The sequence below is a fragment of the Tachypleus tridentatus genome, chromosome 4 (assembly GCF_004210375.1).
Source record: "Tachypleus tridentatus isolate NWPU-2018 chromosome 4, ASM421037v1, whole genome shotgun sequence".
In the NCBI taxonomy this organism is placed as follows: domain Eukaryota; kingdom Metazoa; phylum Arthropoda; class Merostomata; order Xiphosura; family Limulidae; genus Tachypleus; species Tachypleus tridentatus.
Window position 1 is genome coordinate 7,534,746 of NC_134828.1, and position 13,494 is coordinate 7,548,239.

The 13,494-nt window shown below is 32.8% G+C and overlaps 1 long non-coding RNA gene across 1 annotated transcript; it reads left to right on the forward strand.

The window, feature by feature from the left end:
• Positions 1 to 6: 6 nt before the first annotated feature.
• Positions 7 to 5,136, forward strand: LOC143248527 (uncharacterized). The gene is made up of 2 exons (XR_013027035.1): positions 7 to 134; positions 1,100 to 5,136. It is a non-coding gene; the product is annotated as an uncharacterized LOC143248527 (long non-coding RNA).
• Positions 5,137 to 13,494: the final 8,358 nt, after the last annotated feature.

Genomic DNA, 13,494 nt, shown 5'->3' on the forward strand with positions numbered 1-13,494 from the left:
TTGGAATGTTGCAATCAACAAACTTTGGATAACATGAGATTAACATGTTTGGAATGTAGCAATCAACAAACTTTGGATAACATGAGATTAACATGTTTGGAATGTTGCAATCAACAAACTTTGGATAACATGAGGTTAACATGTTTGGAATGTTGCAATCAACAAACTTTGGATAACATGAGATCAACATGTTTGGAATGTTGCAATCAACAAACTTTGGATAACATGAGATTAACATGTTTGGAATGTAGCAATCAACAAACTTTGGATAACATGAGATTAACATGTTTGGAATGTTGCAATCAACAAACTTTGGATAACATGAGATTAACATGTTTGGAATGTTGCAATCAACAAACTTTGGATAACATGAGATTAACATGTTTGGAATGTTGCAATCAACAAACTTTGGATAACATGAGATTAACATGTTTGGAATGTTGCAATCAACAAACTTTGGATAACATGAGATTAACATGTTTGGAATGTTGCAATCAACAAACTTTGGATAACATGAGATTAACATGTTTGGAATGTTGCAATCAACAAACTTTGGATAACATGAGATTAACATGTTTGGAATGTTGCAATCAACAAACTTTGGATAACATGAGATTAACATGTTTGGAATGTAGCAATCAACAAACTTTGGATAACATGAGATTAACATGTTTGGAATGTTGCAATCAACAAACTTTGGATAACATGAGATTAACATGTTTGGAATGTTGCAATCAACAAACTTTGGATAACATGAGATTAACATGTTTGGAATGTTGCAATCAACAAACTTTGCAAACAACAAAGATAACATGAGATTAACATGTTTGGAATGTTGCAATCAACAAACTTTGGATAACATGAGATTAACATGTTTGGAATGTTGCAATCAACAAACTTTGGATAACATGAGATTAACATGTTTGGAATGTTGCAATCAACAAACTTTGGATAACATGAGATTAACATGTTTGGAATGTTGCAATCAACAAACTTTGGATAACATGAGATTAACATGTTTGGAATGTTGCAATCAACAAACTTTGGATAACAGGAGATTAACATGTTTGGAATGTTGCAATTGTGTGGATAACATGAGATTAACATGTTTGGAATGTTGCAATCAACAAACTTTGTGTGGATAACATGAGATTAACATGTTTGGAATGTAGCTTGTATGTTTTGGGATGAACATCAACATCAAATGGACAATTAGGATCTGCACAAAGTTAAGGAATCCACATATTAAGGGATTTAGGAACCATTTTGGTTGAAAAACTGTTGTATCATTAAAACAAAGATTTTACTCAAAGAAGTTTGTGAAAAGACTTTGGTTTTTTCTGTTTTGGTTAAACCTTAAGAGTAATGGTCCTAGGAATGCTACAATAAGAACTTGTAGGTAAGTATTTAAAAAAACCATGTTTTAAACCTCAGTTTGTACACTCCGTTAAATGTCTTATTTGTTTTAACTATCTGGGTGACTTTTGTTATATAGACTTATGAACTTTTGTTTTCTTCTTGAAAACTTGTATTAAACAATGTTTATTTTGTCACCTGTTAAAGGTCCACTCAGTGTTCACATTCTATTCAAAATCATGAAGTAATCAAGTTGCTTCAGATATATTAATGTTGTTTCTTTGGGCTACATGTGTTAATTACTACAGTTTTGTACATTACTTAAATGTGTTGTTACTTCATGTAAACTGATTGTATTACACAAAGTCCTTCCATAGTATGAACTTTTGTCATTCCTAATGACATCCTGTGGTTTTACATCACATGTAGCTGTATTGTTTGACTGTTCTTCTATTTGTAGTACATAGGCTTTATTTAGTAACTGTTTAAATATTGTGTGATATAGAACTTGTAATTGTTGTTCTCGCCACTGTCTTGTAAACTCCATGTATTAAATTGTGTTGTATCGTCTGATGTATGTATTAATTTGTGTTGTATTCTCTGGTGTATGTATTAAATTGTGTGTTGTATCCTCTGATGTTTGTATTAAATCATGTGTTGTATCCTCTGGTGTTTGCATTAAATTGTGTTGTATCCTCTGGTATTTGCATTAAATCGTGTTGTATCCTCTGGTGTTTGTATTAATTTGTGTTGTATCCTCTGGTGTTTGTATTAAATCGTATTGTATCCTCTGGTGTATGTATTAAATTGTGTGTTGTATCCTCTGATGTTTGTATTAAATCATGTGTTGTATCCTCTGATGTTTGTATTAAATTGTGTGTTGTATCCTCTGATGTTTGTATTAAATCGTGTTGTATCCTCTGATGTATGTATTAAATTGTGTGTTGTATCCTCTGGTGTTTGTATTAAATTGTGTGTTGTATCCTCTGGTGTTTGTATTAAATTGTGTGTTGTATCCTCTGGTGTTTGTATTAAATTGTGTGTTGTATCCTCTGGTGTTTGTATTAAATTGTGTGTTGTATCCTCTGGTGTTTGTATTAAATTGTGTGTTGTATCCTCTGGTGTTTGCATTAAATTGTGTTGTATCCTCTGGTATTTGCATTAAATCGTGTTGTATCCTCTGGTGTTTGCATTAAATTGTGTTGTATCCTCTGGTGTTTGTATTAATTTGTGTTGTATCCTCTGGTGTTTGTATTAAATCGTGTTGTATCCTCTGGTGTATGTATTAAATTGTGTGTTGTATCCTCTGATGTTTGTATTAAATCATGTGTTGTATCCTCTGATGTTTGTATTAAATCATGTGTTGTATCCTCTGGTGTATGTATTAAATTGTGTGTTGTATCCTCTGGTGTTTGTATTAAATCGTGTGTTGTATCCTCTGGTGTATATATTAAATTGTGTGTTGTATCCTCTGATATTTGTATTAAATCATGTGTTGTATCCTCTGGTGTTTGTATTAAATCATGTGTTGTATCCTCTGGTGTTTGTATTAAATCATGTGTTGTATCCTCTGGTGTATATATTAAATTGTGTGTTGTATCCTCTGGTGTATATATTAAATTGTGTGTTGTATCCTCTGATGTTTGTATTAAATCATGTGTTGTATCCTCTGATGTTTGTATTAAATTGTGTTGTATCCTCTGATGTTTGTATTAAATTGTGTTGTATCCTCTGGTGTTTGTATTAAATTGTGTTGTATCCTCTGGTGTTTGTATTAAATCGTGTGTTGTATCCTCTGGTGTTTGTATTAAATTGTGTTGTATCCTCTGGTGTTTGTATTAAATTGTGTTGTATCCTCTGGCGTTTGTATTAAATTGTGTTGTATCCTCTGGTGTTTGTATTAAATTGTGTGTTCTATCCTCTGGTGTTTGTATTAAATTGTGTGTTGTATCCTCTGGTGTTTGTATTAAATTGTGTGTTGTATCCTCTGGTGTTTGTATTAAATCATGTGTTGTATCCTCTGGTGTTTGTATTAAATCATGTGTTGTATAGCATGGTTAACTGTGTTATTTATTTTGTGTGCTTTTCTGTTACGAACAAAATGAAGTGTGTGATTACCTGTCTTACCTGTTGACCTTGATTTATATGTTTTCCAGTTTATTAAGAATGCTCAATGTTTGTTGTGTAAAGCTGGGATTTAGTATCACTGTGCAGCAATCCCATCAGTCAGTGACATAAACTAATCAGTCATCATTAAATCAGTTGATTAATGAAAATTCTGTTTTGTATTTATTATCACAAAAGTGATGAACTAAGTAAAATTAGTGATTATTAAGTTAGATTCTCATTAGTAATAGCCATAAATAATAAACTGAAGAAACATTAGGGTTTCCAGTTATTATTGATTTTGGTTTCTCAAACTGTCCAAGTAATCAAAATATTGCTGTTATGTTTATTGTTAAGCCAAAACTTTTGTTGTTGTTTGTACACTTCAGTTTTGGTGACTTGGGAATAGGTGTTGGAATTATGACTGGAAGGAGTCAAGTGCATTTCTTATTGTCACCAAACTTTGTCTTTTCATTGTTGTGGTAAATCTCCTACCTACTCTGTCCCTAATTTGAATTAGAGGGGAAGACAATATATGCCACCATCATTCTTTCTTTTTATCTGTACATACCACACTTAGAAGAATAGTGTATTAATTTAATGTAATCTCTTAATGAAGTTGTTAAGTGCTGCTGATGACTCATCTCTACTGTTTAGTTTATCACTTTGTGTTTATTTGTTTGATTACAGAATGAGCTGTATTGTTTAGTGTTTCATTTTATGTGTTATGTCCAAATACTCTGTGTGTATAAACAATGACCAACTATTGTTAAGTCTACACTGTTTGTTACATACTCTGTGTAAAATCATTACCATATTGTGCAACTTGTATTTCATGTGTGGTTGTTTTTGTTGTACAGAATTGTAAACTAAGTGTTTTCTGTTTTACAATATTAAATATACCTACTGCTCTGTGTCTCTTGTATTTTAGTTGTATCTGCTCTGTGTCTCTTGTATTTCACATGTACCTGTTCTGTGTCTCTTGTATTTTAGTTGTATCTGCTCTGTGTCTCTTGTATTTCACATGTACCTGCACTGTGTCTCTTGTATTTCATTCCTACCAGTTATGCTGTTTTTGTTGGTCTTTCTGGTACTTGTTAGTAAATCTTTGTTTATATATTTTGTAATATTTGTGTCTTACAGATGAGTTATTAATAAATCAGTCATCACATGATTATAGCTAAAACTGTGCCTTATAGTAACAGCAATGAATTATTAGTGTTACTTGTATTATGTATATAATTCCACTCAGGATTGTCAGTAATTTAATGCCAGTTTCTTTATGTTACTATCAGTCCTTGTAACTGTTGTTATTAGGGTTAAAGTGATTTCCGTATCTGTGTAATTTGTATTTCACTTAAAATATATCATAATTCTTTAGTCTTAAAACATCTAAAATGCTATAAAATGTTCTTAAATTATGATGGAATACTGGAGACAGAGGGTTTATATGGAGATGCCAAAGAACTTCCAGAATTCATGTTAACGTATGCAGACACTTTTCATAACTTATATATGTCCAGTACATAAGGAATATATTTACTACAACATATGTATTGTATTAAGGAACTTTTTTTAAAGGAAATTGCAGTTACTTGGACATTGTTTACTGAGTTTCATGTATTACTGAGCTAACTGGAAAAACTGAATAAATCATAGATATTTGGAAATGAATTTTGTTTGACTTCAAATGTGGTCATTAAGTTAAGCACCATATCTGTTCGGGTGTGGAAAACTATAAGAACATCTAAACAGGTTGAATAGCTTGATTTATTAGTATAATACATTTTATATGAAAACAGTTCACCACTAACCCATCTTTTTGCAATTAAATGTGAGTGTGCCATGTACTTTTCACAATGTTCAGGAATTTCTTGAACGTTTATCCATAACAGTACAGTACAGTTCCATGTTCGAGATTGTGATATTAAAGCCACAATTTTCATTTTCTATTATTGTGATTAATGTAAGCATTTCATTTACACTGTTTTAATAAGTTACAACTCACTACTGACTTCCTCCTGTTTTTAGTTACAATACTGTAAACAACAACTCACTACTGACTTCTGTTTCTAGTTACACTATTGCAAACAAGTAAGGACTCACCACTGACTTTCTCCTGTTTTTTAGCTACAGTATTATAAAGAACAAGTTACAACAACTCGCTACTGACTTCCTCCTGTTTTTAGTTAAACAATTGTGAACAATAAGTTACAACTCACTACTGACTTCTGTTTTTAGTTACACTATTGTAAACAAGTTACAACAACTCACTACTGACTTCCTCCTGTTTTTTGTTACATTATTGTAAATAACAATTTACATCAACTCAGTTGTGATTTACTCGTGTTTTTAGTTACACTATTGTAAACAAGTTACAACAACTCACTAGTGACTTCCTCCAGTTTTTAGGTACAGTATTGTAAACATAAGTTAAAACAACTCGCTAGTGATTTCTTTGTGTATTTAGTTACACTATTCTAAACAACATAAGTTACACAAATTTATAATGATTTCCTCCTGTTTTCAGTTACACGATTCTAAACAACATAAGTTACAAAAACTCGCTAGTGATTTCCTCCTGTTTTTAGTTGCACCATTTTAAACAAAAATATGCAACAACTCACTACTGACTTCCTCCTGTTTTTTAGTTACGCTATTGAAAACAACTCGTTACAAAAACTCACTACTGACTTCCTCCTGTTTTTAGTTAAACAATTGTAAAAAACAAGTTACAACAACTCACTACTGATTTCCTCCTGTTTTTCAGGTACACTATTGTAAATAAGTTACAACAACAACTGACTACTGACTTGCTCCTGTTTTTTAGTAACACTATTGTCAACAAGTTAGAGCAACTCACTAGTAACTTCCTTCTGTTTTCTAGTTAGGTTTTGTAAACAACAAGTTACAACAACTCACTACTGATTTCCTCCTGTTTTTTAATTACGCAATTTTAAACAAAACGTTATATATTTTATAGCAACCTACTGACTTCCTCCAGTTTTTAGGTACAGTATTGTAAACAACAAAAGTTAAAACAACTCGCTAGTGATTTCCTCGTGTATATTGTAAAATTATTCTAAACAACATAAGTTACAAAAATTCAGTAATGATTTACTCCTGTTTTTAGTTACACCAATTTAAACGACAAGTTACAAAAGTCACTAACGACTTTCTCCTGTTTTTGTTACGCTATTGAAAACAACATGTTACAACAACTCACCAATGTCTTCCTTCTGTTTTTAGTTACACTATTGTAAACAAGTTACAACTCACTACTGATTTCCCCCTGTTTTTTAGTTTAACTATTGTAAACAAGTTACAAGATCTCACTACAGACTTTTTCATGTTTATTTATTTACGCTATTGTAAACAACAACTCACTTCTAACTTCCTCCTGTTTTCTTGTTACGGTTTTGTAAACAAGTTACAACAACTAATTACTGACTAAGGTTTTTAGTTACACTGTTGTACACAAGTTACAACAACAACTGACTACTGACTTGCTCCTGTTTTTTTAGTAACTCTACTGTAAACAACAACTTACAACAACTCACTACTGTTTTCCTCCTGTTTTTAATAACGCAATTTTAAACAAAATATTATATATGTTATAGGAACTCCCTACTAACTTACTCCTGTCTTTTAGTTACGCTATTTTGAACAACAAGTTACAACTACTCACTACTAACTTGCTCCTGGTTTTTAGTAACATTATTGTAAACAACGAGTTACAACAACTAACTATTGATTTCCTCCTGTTTTTTTAGGTACACTATTGTAAACAAGTTACAACAACAACTGATTACTGACTTGCTCCTGGTTTTTAGTAACATTATTGTAAACAACAAGTTACAACAACTCACTACTGATTTCCTCCTGTTTTTCAGGTACACTATTGTAAACAAGTTACAACAACAACTGACTACTGACTTGCTCCTGTTTTTTAGTAACACTATTGTAAACAACAAGTTACAGCAACTCACTACTGTATTCCTCTTGTTTTTAATTACGCAATGTTAAACAAAATGTTATACATGTTATTGCAACTCCCTACCAACTTCCTTCTGTCTTTTAGTTACGCTATTTTGAACAACAAGTTACAACTACTCTACTAATTTCTTCCTGTTTTTTTTTAGTTTGACTATTATAAACAACAAGTTACAGCAACTCACTAGTAACTTCCTTCTGTTTTTTAGTTACGGTTTTGTAAACATCATTTTACAACAACTCACTACTGACTTCTGCTTTTAGTTACACTGTTCTAAACAACATGTTACAACAACTCACCAATGTCTTCCTTCTGTTTTTAGTTACACTATTGTAAACAAGTTACAACAACTCACTACTGACTTCCTCTTGTTTTTTAGTTTCACTGTTGTAAACAAGTTACAACAACTCACTACTGACTTCCTCCTGTTTTTTTAGTTTCACTATTGTAAACAACAAGTTACAACAACTCACTACTGACTTCCTTCTGTTTTTTTAGTTTCACTATTGTAAACAACAAGGTACAACGACTGACTGCTATCTCCCCCCTGTTTTTAGTTGTATTATTGTAAATAACATAAATTACAACAACTCACCACTGTCTTCCTTCTGTTTTTAGTTACACTATTGTAAACAAGTTACAACGACTGACTGCTATCTCCCCCCCTGTTTTTAGTTACACTATTGTAAACAAGTTACAACGACTGACTGCTATCTCCCCCCCCTGTTTTTAGTTGTATTATTGTAAGTAACATAAATTACAACAACTCACCACTGTCTTCCTTCTGTTTTTAGTTACACTATTGTACACAAGTTACAACGACTGACTGCTATCTCCCCCCTGTTTTTAGTTGTATTATTGTAAATAACATAAATTACAACAACTCACCACTGTCTTCCTTCTGTTTTTAGTTACATTATTGTAAACAAGTTACAACGACTGACTGCTATCTCCCCCCTGTTTTTAGTTGTATTATTGTAAATAACATAAATTACAACAACTCACCACTGTCTTCCTTCTGTTTTTAGTTACACTATTGTAAACAAGTTACAACGACTGACTGCTATCTCCCCTGTTTTTAGTTGTATTATTGTAAATAACATAAATTACAACAACTCACCATTGTCTTCCTTCTGTTTTTAGTTACACTATTGTAAACAAGTTACAACGACTGACTGCTATCTCCCCCCTGTTTTTAGTTGTATTATTGTAAATAACATAAATTACAACAACTCACCACTGTCTTCCTTCTGTTTTTAGTTACACTATTGTAAACAAGTTACAACGACTGACTGCTATCTCCCCCCTGTTTTTAGTTGTATTATTGTAAATAACATAAATTACAACAACTCACCACTGTCTTCCTTCTGTTTTTAGTTACACAGTGGTGCAAAACAAGCTAGAACAACTCGCTACTGATTTTCTCCTGTTTTAATTACAGTATTGTGAACATCATAAGTTAAAACAACGCACTACTGATTTCCTCCTGAGTTTAGTTATACTATTTTAAACAATTTAAGTTACAAAATCTCACTGGTGATTTCCTCTTGTTTTTAGTTACATTATACTAAAACTTATAATAGTTAGGTTAATAATATTTGTCTTCAAATATTTTCGGCAATTTTTTATTTCTTATATAAGAAATTTGAAATATCTTCGACAAGCTGAACCTCCCGTTCTTTGTCGTGTTTATGCTATAATAAAGTTGATATTGACGCAAGTTATTTATACGTGTTACAGTATGCATTATTATTTGTAAGTTTTAAGAAGTCTATATGTATATAATTAAAACATCGAACACTGCGGGATAGTTATTGGGACTTTGTAGCAGCGGGTGTTTTGTTTCATCGACTTCCAACAGCTGGGTCTTAATGTTCATAGATTTTACGTGATTAATTAAGTGAGGGGTATTGGGTTTAAGAGTGTCTTTAGAGGCCGCAGTCGAACGATTCTGGGTCGCATTTGGAAGTAGGTATGACTTAAGAACTGGCACTTCGTGTCAGCCTTACGATAGTTGTTTGAGTTTATGTTGTATTCCAGTAATATCAGTGGTTTACTTTCACTTCACTCCTCCATAGAGACGTGTCTGTGACCCTTGTCATTTTATGTTGTGTGATGGAAAATTTAATAATTTGTATGTGTAAGGATGTGGTTGTATCGGTGAATGTAGTTAACGTAAACTTACATCATATATAGTAGACGTTCAATAACAGCAATAACAAAGGGTGAAGGGGTTGTTAATCCCCATAACATGTCTCTTGTTCCAAATTACCATCGCATAAAGATTGGTTGATATTGGCCTAGCGACGTAGGAGTAGTTAGATAACGGACAAATAAACAGACACACTGATTTTTTTACATTATATTGTATTGTATTTTTATACTTATAATTCGGCGTGGACTTTGGAGATTGAACAAACGTCATTTCTGGTAAAAACGTGGGAGATGAAAGATAGAGCTGAAATGATATTGTTACTTAAGTTCCTACTGGAAATAAGAAAACAGCAATAAAAACTGGTTTACCACAAGTGTTAGACGTTCGATTTTCCTCAGTGGCCTCAGCAGATAGCCCAATGTGGCTTTGATATAAGAAAATATACACACACGTGTTAAATCTGTTGTTTTGTAACATTTCGCAATTAAGCTTTCGGTAATCAAACTGAAATTATCTACTTCATATATTTTGCACCACACGATTTCTGGTTATTCTTACATTTTTTGTGTCAAGTTTGATCCGAAATTCTGCAAAGACGATTGTAAGCTGTAAGAGAGCTAGCCGGGCCAGGTGGTTGGAACACACGACTCGCAATCTGCGGGCCGTAGGTTCGAACACTAGCCACTGGCCTTATCTTCTCAGCCGTGACGGTCACTTCCATTATTCGTTGGTAAAAGAGTTAGGTTCAGCAGCTGTCTTCAATCTAGCATGTCATTTCTAAATTAGAAATGGCTAGTGCAGAGAGACCTTGAACAGGTTTGCGTTAAATTTAATAATAATAAAAAATATACTAATCTATAGTCAGGTTGTGGTAATGTTATAGTGCCGAAGACCCATTAGAAGTTGTAGGACATGTAACACCAGTCAAGAAAATGAGATTATACGCAACACTGACTATTTGATTTTGTTTATGATAAATTGAATATTCGTTTATTACCGAGAGAAAACAAGCAACTCAAATTCCTTCAAGTTAAGCACCGACGAGAAAAAATGCACATCGTATAAACTTTTAATCTAAAACAGTTTTTTTCTCTAAAAAGTGCACAGCTCCTTAATTAACAATTTTTATAACTGCACTATAATATTAATAGCTTTGGGCCCGGCATGGCCAAGTGGTTTTATTTGTTTTGAATTTCGCACAAAGCTACTCGAGGGCTATCTGCGCTAGTCTTCCCTAATTTAGCAGTGTAAGACTAGAGGGAAGGCAGCTAGTCATCACCACCCACCGCCAACTCTTGGGCTACTCTTTTACCAAAGAATAGTGAGGGGGATTGATCGTAACATTATAACGCCCCCACGGCTGAAAGGGCGAGCATGTTTGGTGCGACCGGGAGGCCAAGTGGTTAAGGCATTCCACTCGTAATCTGAGGGTCGCGGCTTTAAATCCCGTCATGCTCGCCCTTTCAGCCGTGGGGGGCGTTATAATGTGCAGTCAATTCCACTCTTCATTGGTAAAAGAGTAATCCAAGAGTTGGCGGTGGGTGGTGATGACTAGCTGCCTTCTCTCTAGTCTTGCACTGCTAAATTAGGTACGGCTAGCGCAGATAGCCCTCAAGTAGCTTTGCGCGAAATTCAAAACAAACCAATTAACAGTTTTGAATTTTATAATGATTTACACGCCTACTGTGAATACGAATATCTGATAAAAAATCGTTGTAAATTATATACATAATAAATATACACGCAGTACAAGTCTAAAACTTTCATTTATTAAATTTTTGAAACCAATACTCGTGTATAGTAATAACCACACGACATATGAACAGAAAATCTTTACCAGCCTGACGTCAGATCGTAGAGTGACCTAATGTGTACTGGACAGACAAAGAGATCTCTACCAGTGGACATTGGGTTCATAAGCAATTAGAGTGTTCTCTAACACTGAGAGTTTGGCTATTAGAGATAAACTAAATAATTGTTATATTTACATGATGTTTAAATTTTGAAGTGTAGGAAGTCGGCACTAGTCCCTACACGTCAAATATTCCAGTAACACTACACTACTAATCATTAAAGGAACCATTGCGTTTTGCTTTTAAAAATCTTATGGTTTAGTCGTAACATTCGTAAAATCTAAAAACATGTGAATGAAGTGGGTTGATACAAGTTCGTAACTGTATAATCTTTCATTTGTAGAACTGAAAATATGTACAAAGAGTCTGGTTTGTTTTAAATTTCGCGTAAAGCTAGTCAAGGGTTATCTACACTCGCTGTTCTTAATTAATTATTAATAAACTCACCTGGCATAGCAACAGATAAGTCACATCGACCACGATTATTGACATTTTATAGTGTATTCATAGACATTGATTACAAGTCAACGTGGTAGGTATCTTTCTATACAATTCATTAGTTAGGCTTAACGTGTGCCATATAAAGATATAACCCTTCATTATGTCTGGAGCGTCAGTAGACATTAATTTAGTTTATATCAACTCGCTGCAGTTGAAAAGATGCGAAGAGTAGCTTTCTCATATATATGAAAACACTTCATGTAATTATACTTTTTTATGTTTATGGCGCCTAAGTATTGTACAACAACATCCGTAGAAACTGTATATATATATATTTATAGTTCACATCTCGTATGCTAGGGTAGAGATGATCTATCATAATTAAGGAATTTGGAGAAGCCTACAGTCTTGTTCTAGTAGCTGAGTGGATGTGAATTCGTGTACATGAGGATTTTACTTGGGTTTTCCTCTAAAGTTTTAGCTCGAAGACGTTAAACATAGTGGCTGAGAACACCCATAAAATTATTTAATATAAAAGTTAAGTAACAGCCATTCTGAGTACCTTACTTTTATTATGCTTTGTTTTTCAAACTCAAACTCGTCAAGTTCTCATACAAAAACAAAATGTTTTTAGCTCAGTGGACAGTCTGAATCGTGCTTATCACAGGAATAAAACCTCGAATTTCATCGTTATGTAAGTTACTTACAGAACATATAGAAATGAAGGAAAAAAAGTACAAACATATCAAATAAAAATACGAAACTATTATATGAACGTTTTAGCATAATATAATTTATTTGGTAATTTACCAAAGACAATTGTACAAAATTTAAGCTGCTAGATTTTCAATCAAACTCTAAAATTTAGCATTTTGAATATTAGAGAAAACTACTTATGAAAATTTAAATTGTTGAAAAATAGTATCGTTTAAGTTGATAACTTATCTCCATGTATATTTCTGTTTTAACCCCAGATCTACTCTCGTTCCAGTACAAAGTGTATGGGCTATCAAATTTAGTTATGTGACTATACAAGTCGTACGTTGTGTGTATAGGTTAATTGTTGTATTAGGTTTTTGTAATATTGTCGACGTTGCCGTGTTCAAAGCTTCTAAGTTTTCTCGTTGTGTGTAATAATGTTGATGCTAGAAGGCTAGATTTATTCTGTCGCGTGTTATAAATATGTGCAGATAGACAGTGCAAGTGAAAGAAAAAGTGAAGTTAGCTAGTGTGTGAATTTAGCTGAAACCAGTGATTTCTACAGTGAACCTTTCAGTTTGTATTGTAAAAACAGAGATAGAGATGAATAATTCATTTTATATATTGTGTTCTAAAGAAACTGAATCAGTCTGTGTGGACTTTTGATATAAAATACAATTATTTATAGATCTGGATACAACTGTGGCAACTGGGGTAAAGTAAGTTAAATTATCACCAATTGTATTGAGATAACAGAGTTAAGGAGAATAACTTAGGGTGCTTTAAATTAATTGAATTTGGTTGTGAACTTTGATGAGAAACAAGCAATTATTTAGAGTTTTTTATACAACTGTGATAACCAACAGTGTACAGAAGTGTTGTTTATGCGT